A 7,433-nucleotide genomic window follows, 5' to 3' on the forward strand; every position below is an offset into this window, starting at 1 on the left:
ACTGAATTTCCCCTAAAATTTAAAATTATTTTCCAGTTCCTTATGTGTTTTAAGGAACTCAAAAATAATTCTAAATTTTTGTTTAGATTGACAGCAACTTTAAACCATGTGCACTAAAACACAGATTTCTAGTTGCGCATTCATAAGAAACGTTTGGGCATGTGTTTTGATTAGAATTGTAATCAACATCTGTATCAAGTGCAGAAATGAGACACTAATCTGACAATATAGACTTCTAAAAAAAAGATGAAGATGCAATTCTATGCACACCTTGTTTCCAGGTATGTATACATAGGACTGGGCTGCACAAAGTGCTATGGGTTTTTATGAAACAAGCTATGTCTTATTATTAGTATCTGATTATTTAATACTTAGAGAATTAACAGTGTTCAATGCATTTGCTGCATGTATAACACAGACACAAATGCAAAAAAAATCAATAACACACTGTCTTTGCTTAAAAGTTATTTACACCCCCAAATGCTAAAAGCACCATTTAGATGCAAGATCCATTGGCCAGGATTCCTCTCCCATATGCATCATGAGCCCAAGAGAACGTACTGATTGGGTCATTGATTTTAGTGAGACGTACTTCCACTAAAGTAGTTGAGCAAGTCAGCACCATGCATTAGTGGTTCATTTTCACTGCTGATTATGGAATGGAACAGAGCTATGTTTGCTCACAGACCACTGTCAACCATAATCAGCAGTTGTGCTCCATGCATGCATGGGGGCGCTGGATAGCCGCTATAAGACATGTCACAAGATTGAAGTCTTGTGTTAAGTTATACATGTTTAGTTTTACATGCTTCATTGGGTGGGAACTGCTGAATTATATTATCAATCCATTTAAAACAGATTTCTCCTACATCCCTACTCATAAACCCTTTTTGTTCTTACCCCCCTGAACAATTTTATGTCATCCACAATTTTGGATAACCTCATTGCTTAGACAGCCAGTGTGGTATAGTACTTAGAGTGTCAGACTAGGGCCTGGGAGACCATGGTTCAAATTCCCACTCAGCCATGAAGCTCACTGGATGATCTTGGGCCAGTCACTGTCTCTCAGCCTAACCTACCTCACAGGGTTGTTTTGAGGATAAAAAGGGGAGGGGGAGAACCATGCATGAAAGGTGGGATATATAAATAGATAAATAAATAGATAATACCCATAAGATCCTGCTAGATCAGGCCAATGGACATCTAGTCCAGCATTCTTTTCTCACAGTGACCAACTAGATGCCCATGGGAAGCCCACAAGCAGGACCTGAGCACAAGAGGACTCTCCTTTCCTGTGGTTTCCAGCAACTGATAAACTTGTCATTTAACTTTCTTGGGGGGTGGGGAAGAAAAAACAATGTGAACATGAGGGAGAGACTGTGGGTTCTATCCAACTAAGTCATAAATTAAAATCAATGAACTTGACTTAGGTCCATTGATTTCAGTGAGTTTACTGTGAGTAAGACTAAGTTGGATACAACCCTGTGTTCTCAACTGTATACAGTATGCTTGCAACAGATCTGGGAGGCAATATTTAATCTCTAAAGACAAGAATTGCAGGGAATGGGGTGGAAAAGGAAGCCCTACAAAGGTACTCTTCCTATGTTTGGGGACATTTTTAGAATATTCTGGCTGGCTAATAGTGGATGCTAAAGACCCTCACTAGTCAGCATCTGGGAATCTAGAGAGAGATCTCAGAACATTTCTGGCAAGATAATGGCATTGGGTTTCAGGCCAAAAATCCAGCTCCGAGGGCTAGAATCTCTGTTCAAATAGAGGACTGTCCTCTTGAAGTAGGACACATGGCCATCTGGCATAAATCTAACTTATGAGATTTCCATGATATTGGTTTATAAGTTGACTTGCATTTCCCCCTTTCTGAACACTTTAAGTAGAAGATTTATTTAATAACTGTTATCTCATTCCCCCACCTGCCAAATGAATTCAATGTGGCTCACATGATAAAACATCATACAATATGCAAAAACAGATCCAATACAAAATTGCATTCGATCCTGCAAAGATTTATACTTAGCTGCTTCTTGGAAATCATCCTTTTAAAGACAGGTCTATTCAACTTGAATTAAAATCAGCCTTGTTTGTTGATTTATCATCCTTCAGCAATCAGCAGATGTTTATATTATTTATTTATTTATAACATTTATATACCGCCCCATAGCCGAAGCTCTCTGGGCAGTTTACAGCAATTAAAACAATAAAAACAAATATACAAATTTTAAAACACAAAAAACAATTTAAAAACACAATTAAAAAAACAATTTAAAAGTATTAAATGTTTATAATACTAAAATGCAGTAGACAATATACATGCTATCATAAATTTTGTTATAAATGGTTCTTGTTATAAAAAACTACTTTGTGAAGGAGGTACTCTGAACTCAGATTGACCGAAATGTTACTGGCAGAGAAAATTGTTTTTGTTTTTTTACTATTATGCAGTTGAAAAATTGGCATTAGGTCAGTCCAATATGGTAATCAGGTGGTGGGTGGATAACAGGCAATAGCCTGCCCCTGTTTACCTTCAGTAAGCTGCAGTTTCATGAAATCATATGGAATAAACTTAGCTTTGATAATTAACTAGAGAGTTTTAATATATTGTTTGTAAGTTTTGTGTATTTGCATCCTTACTTTTATAGGGTAGAAGGAATGGTCTAAATCAATACATAAAATTGGCTGTGTGAAAGTGTTTGATGTTGGTTTCTTTTTTCCATGTTACTGCTTGTGTTTGATCACTAGGATGATGTCTAATGGCCGGCTAAGCAGGTAACCCTTCTGATAAAGCAGATAGCCACAGCATATGTGAACAGCTTGTTGCTTATTGTAGGACAACTTAAGTATGCTCTGGTTTGTAGGCAAACACTCTGCATAATGGACATGGCAATTATTAAATTATAGCAAGACTGGGAATGATTTTATAATTGGTGATGGCCACTAGCTTACAATGATTTAATAGGGAAGAATTAGACAAATAATTCTATCAGCTATTACTAGTCATGATGACTATATGCAGTCTCCAGGTTTTGAGATAGCATGCTTCTGAATACTAGTGCAGTGCTACATTTTTTTTTATCAGTATCCATCAGTTACTGAGAAAAATGCATCAGAAAATTATCAAAGGGGAAAGAAATTTTGGAGAAATTATCATGCATGGAGTTCAGGGGTTTTATTGCAGTTGCCTAATTTTGAGGTGACCAAGGAAAGTTTGTGAGTGTCCTTTCATTCTACAAGTCAGCTCTCTGGTGCAATGCACTCTGCAGCCTCCCTGGGTGCCTGAACTTCCTGAAAACCCTATGACACCCTCTCCACTGGGATTTCTACTAACTGCAGAAGGCAGGGGTGCTACTCACCATGTGTCTGACCACTGTTAGTTGTTGAAAACAAGTGAAGTCTTTTAACTTTTAAAGAAATCCATGGAGGAAACAACAAGTGCACCAATCATAAGTCACCAATCACCCTCCTGGCTTCTCACATTTCAGTTGAAACCCCAGGAAAGCTGTCATGAGTTTATTCTTCCATGGACCTTTTTGAGATCAGGAAGCACATGCAGAGTGTTGGAGAAGTGTTTAATGGGAAGAAACACAGACAAACACTTGTGACCACAACATCTATGACCATTTCATATCATCATCATCATCAGTATTAGTATTAGTATTTCTCTTTCCTCGCAAATACGACCCAAAGGGACTTACAATAATAAAACACTAAAACCAGTTATAACAAACCAATAAAAAACCCACAAAACTAAAAACACACCAGTACAGATAAAAGACTGGCCTTACAAAACCTGCCACACTAAAAGAGGCCACCAATACATGAAGCTTTTCAAAATTAAGGGCCAAAAGTCCAGGTAGAAAGGAAGGTTTTTGCCTGGTGCCTAAAAATAGGAAATGCCTAAAAAACAGACACATTAGGTTCAATATTGCAGCCACCGAAACTACCTGCAAATAAAGCAGAAAAATCTCAGCACAGCACTACTGACTATCAGTTGCTGGGAACAACAGCAGAAAAGAACTCTTGTCTACATGTCCTACATGTGGGCTCCCCAGTGGAATCTCTTTGCCACTGTTGCAAACAGGATGCTGTACTAAGTGGATCTTTGGTCTGATCCAGGAGGATGGTTTTTATGTTCTTAATTGGTACAAATATCTTCTAACTTTTGTAAAAGTGCAGGAAAAAAAGGTCAGAAAAGTCAAAAGATACAGACAGAAATGAGCTTTAAGAACATTCTGCACTCAAGTGATGGTAGCATTCAAGCTGATGCCAATCTTCTTCCTTCAAGCTCATTCATACAGGTGCCCTATGAGTGCAAGAGATGGAAGAAAAACAAGACTTCCTGCCTGTCATATCTGTAATTGCACACTGCACGCATTACATTTATTTACATGAACATGTGCTTGAGAAGGGTTGGCTTGGGATCACTTGTATAGGGGAAAATGCACGGCGCACATTGCTCTAATATACAACCATTAGCAGAACCAACAACTGGGAGGACATACTGTTGTTCATGAAAGCCTAGTGTGAGTATGGGAAATGCTGTTTTAGCACAATTGCATCTGGAATTTACAAGACCTCAAGTCATGAATGCATACCTTGTTCTCTGAAAAACAGTGATCTGATGTTATTTCCCCACGGTGGGAAACAAAATGAGTGGGAAATGAACAGAGAAAATATATGTTGCCATTGCCCTTTACATAATATATATAATAGCTATCTGTTCATTTTTGATGACACAAAAAAATCTTAAAATAAATAATATAACAACATATGTTGTTACTGACTGTGCATGACTATATTATATACATATTAATGCTGATTGCTGTTATATACAACTGCTATAAGATACCAGATATGATTTTTTTTAAAAAAATCCTCTTGTATATTTGTTTCTCCAAATTATATAACCCTTACTCACAAGTCTAGTGTTTGATAGTAAAACTGGGTGTATTGTATAAGCCAGCTGCAACACGATGGGAAAATTCAACTATCCCAAGTATTTCAGCTTAATATCTAGCACACCAAATGACTATTCATATAAAAAACTCTAATTGCAGCTCCCAAGGGAGAGGGGGGTTATGGGGTAGCACGAGATTGAATCTTTGCATTTCATTCCTGAGAATAAAACACTTTAATTTGCCCTGTGAGTAAATGGGCTTTGGAAATTGAAATCAAATGTTAATTCCGTGTACTAAATACTACATGGAAAATAATTTCTTCTAGATGAATATGTGCATATTTTTTTCCAAAACAGATATAAGAACTTGCCATTATATACACTGTGCAAGAATATGCAACCTATTCTATTCCTTATTTATCTTCTTGAAAAGAATGCACAAACTTGACTCCCAGCTGCTTTCCTTTAATGTTGGAAGTTTTCCCCCTTTGGCTGTTGCTGATTATATTTGTTTTTCACTGTGGCCTCCAAGTTAATAAAGCACTTTAAGGAGCTCCTTGGCATTAGGCTTGTGAATAGTCCTTTTAAAATCAGCAGAACTATTCACTCTCTTTAAGTATTTGCTTAAGCATCAAAGCTGATGACCCTATTTCCGTAATCAGTTTCTGAGCCTGTTTACTGCAGTGGATGAGGATGTTTAGTGTCCAGTATAGCACCAAATTTATTACATTGTGTTACTTGGTTCCTTAGAGTTGCAATTTGGGATTACGGAAGGACTTTGCCTGTCAAATGCAGGAGACTTATAAGCAACAATAGATTTTTATTAACATCTTCTCACTGTGAGTCTGATTCAGGGAGCTGTGGTGTTGTGAAATAAAAAAGGCATCCATCATGGCTTATGGAGCTGCAGTGCACTCTAGTAGGAGGCAATTCTTTAATAATAATCGAGACTCATTAGCTTAGTAGTAGAGTGTGTGATCTGCATGTATGAGGCCCTTATGTTTGGTCCCTAAAATCATCAGTTAATAGACATCAGGTAGCAGGGTTGGAAAAGATCTCTGACTATTGATGGGTAGGGGACTGGATGGACCATATTGTTAGAGATGAACATTCATTTTGGAGCAAATAAAAAACTGAACTGAATGGGACTCATTTGGCACAATATTCTTTCATTCTGAAACAAATGCAAAGAATAATGAATGTGGTCCAGTTTCCACACATTCATTATTCAGCCACACCATTTGGAGGTAGGGTGACTTTGTTGATTTTGGTGGCCACTTCTGGGAGTTGCCTATTCCCCCACCCACCGAATGCCCAGAGGTTGATGATCATCAGTATGTTTTGTGGTGGCCAGAAAGCTACAAGATGTTTAAGATAGGGCCTCATAAGGTCTGTTGTATTGTTCTATGGTCCTATTCTTAATGCTTTAAATTGTCTTAGTATCTTAAGTGTATGTTTCATGGTTTTAATGTCATGAATAGTTTAATTCTATTTTAATTGTATATTTTTGTATGTTTTTTTACCTATGTGTAGTTTTTATTTGTAAGCCGCCCTGAGTTCCAGGTTTGGAAAAAGGGCGGGGTAAAAATAAAGATTTATTGTTATTATTATTATTATTATTATTATTATTACAACACAGGGGACATGGGGCGTGAGTGGGAGGGTTGCAATCACCTGGAGCACCTACTAAACTTATTACTGCTGCTGCTGACATAGTCAATGATAAAAAAAAAGAGTTTAAAGAGAGAGGTGAAGAACAAAACTGAAGTAAGTACTGAAATAAACACAATCTTAGCAAATGAATAATGAAGCAATTAAGATGTTTAATGCCAAAATGGGCATGGGGATTCCTGGTCATTATCCCAAGGGGCCTGCCAACCCAAAGAGGATGTCCGCTGACAGAGAAGTGGCAGTAATATTTAGATGGGTACTGGTGCCAAGAGCAGGTGGCAAGTCCCTCAGGAAACAGGATGTGGAGTGCCAGGCAGTTAAGACAAAAGGCCAGTTCATTCACTAACTCAGCTGATAATCATCTATGTGTGGTGAAGTTATAGACTTATAAAATCTAACCACATACTTTTTTTAGGCAATGGTGGGGTTAATTTTAGACTCTGTGCTTAATGGTTTTATGCCTCTGCCTCCAATCTTAAATGACAATGTGTATTACTTTATCTCTGGTGTTTCCAATGGGAATTCACAGGTAAACAAGTTGCCTTGGAGATTTGGCATGTTAACTCATTGGACAAAGGTTCAGGATACTTGAGTGGATGGACTGAGTCCACTTAAGTCATTTCACCCCTTTTCTTTCATAGGAGCCCTCTTCCTTCAGATTGGACTTGGTTTGAATGTGAGCATGTGATGCCTTTGAGTCCATGTCCTTCACATTGCTGTTTGGATCATGATATTTTCCCCTTTCAAAAGTCAATGCAAGCTATAATAAAAAGAGATTAAGGGGCCAGTTCTCCCATGTGTCAACATCCCTCACTAATTATATAGCATCAAAAGATGACTTGGATGTGAG

Source organism: Rhineura floridana, chromosome 7, assembly GCF_030035675.1.
Source record: "Rhineura floridana isolate rRhiFlo1 chromosome 7, rRhiFlo1.hap2, whole genome shotgun sequence".
Lineage (NCBI taxonomy): Eukaryota > Metazoa > Chordata > Lepidosauria > Squamata > Rhineuridae > Rhineura > Rhineura floridana.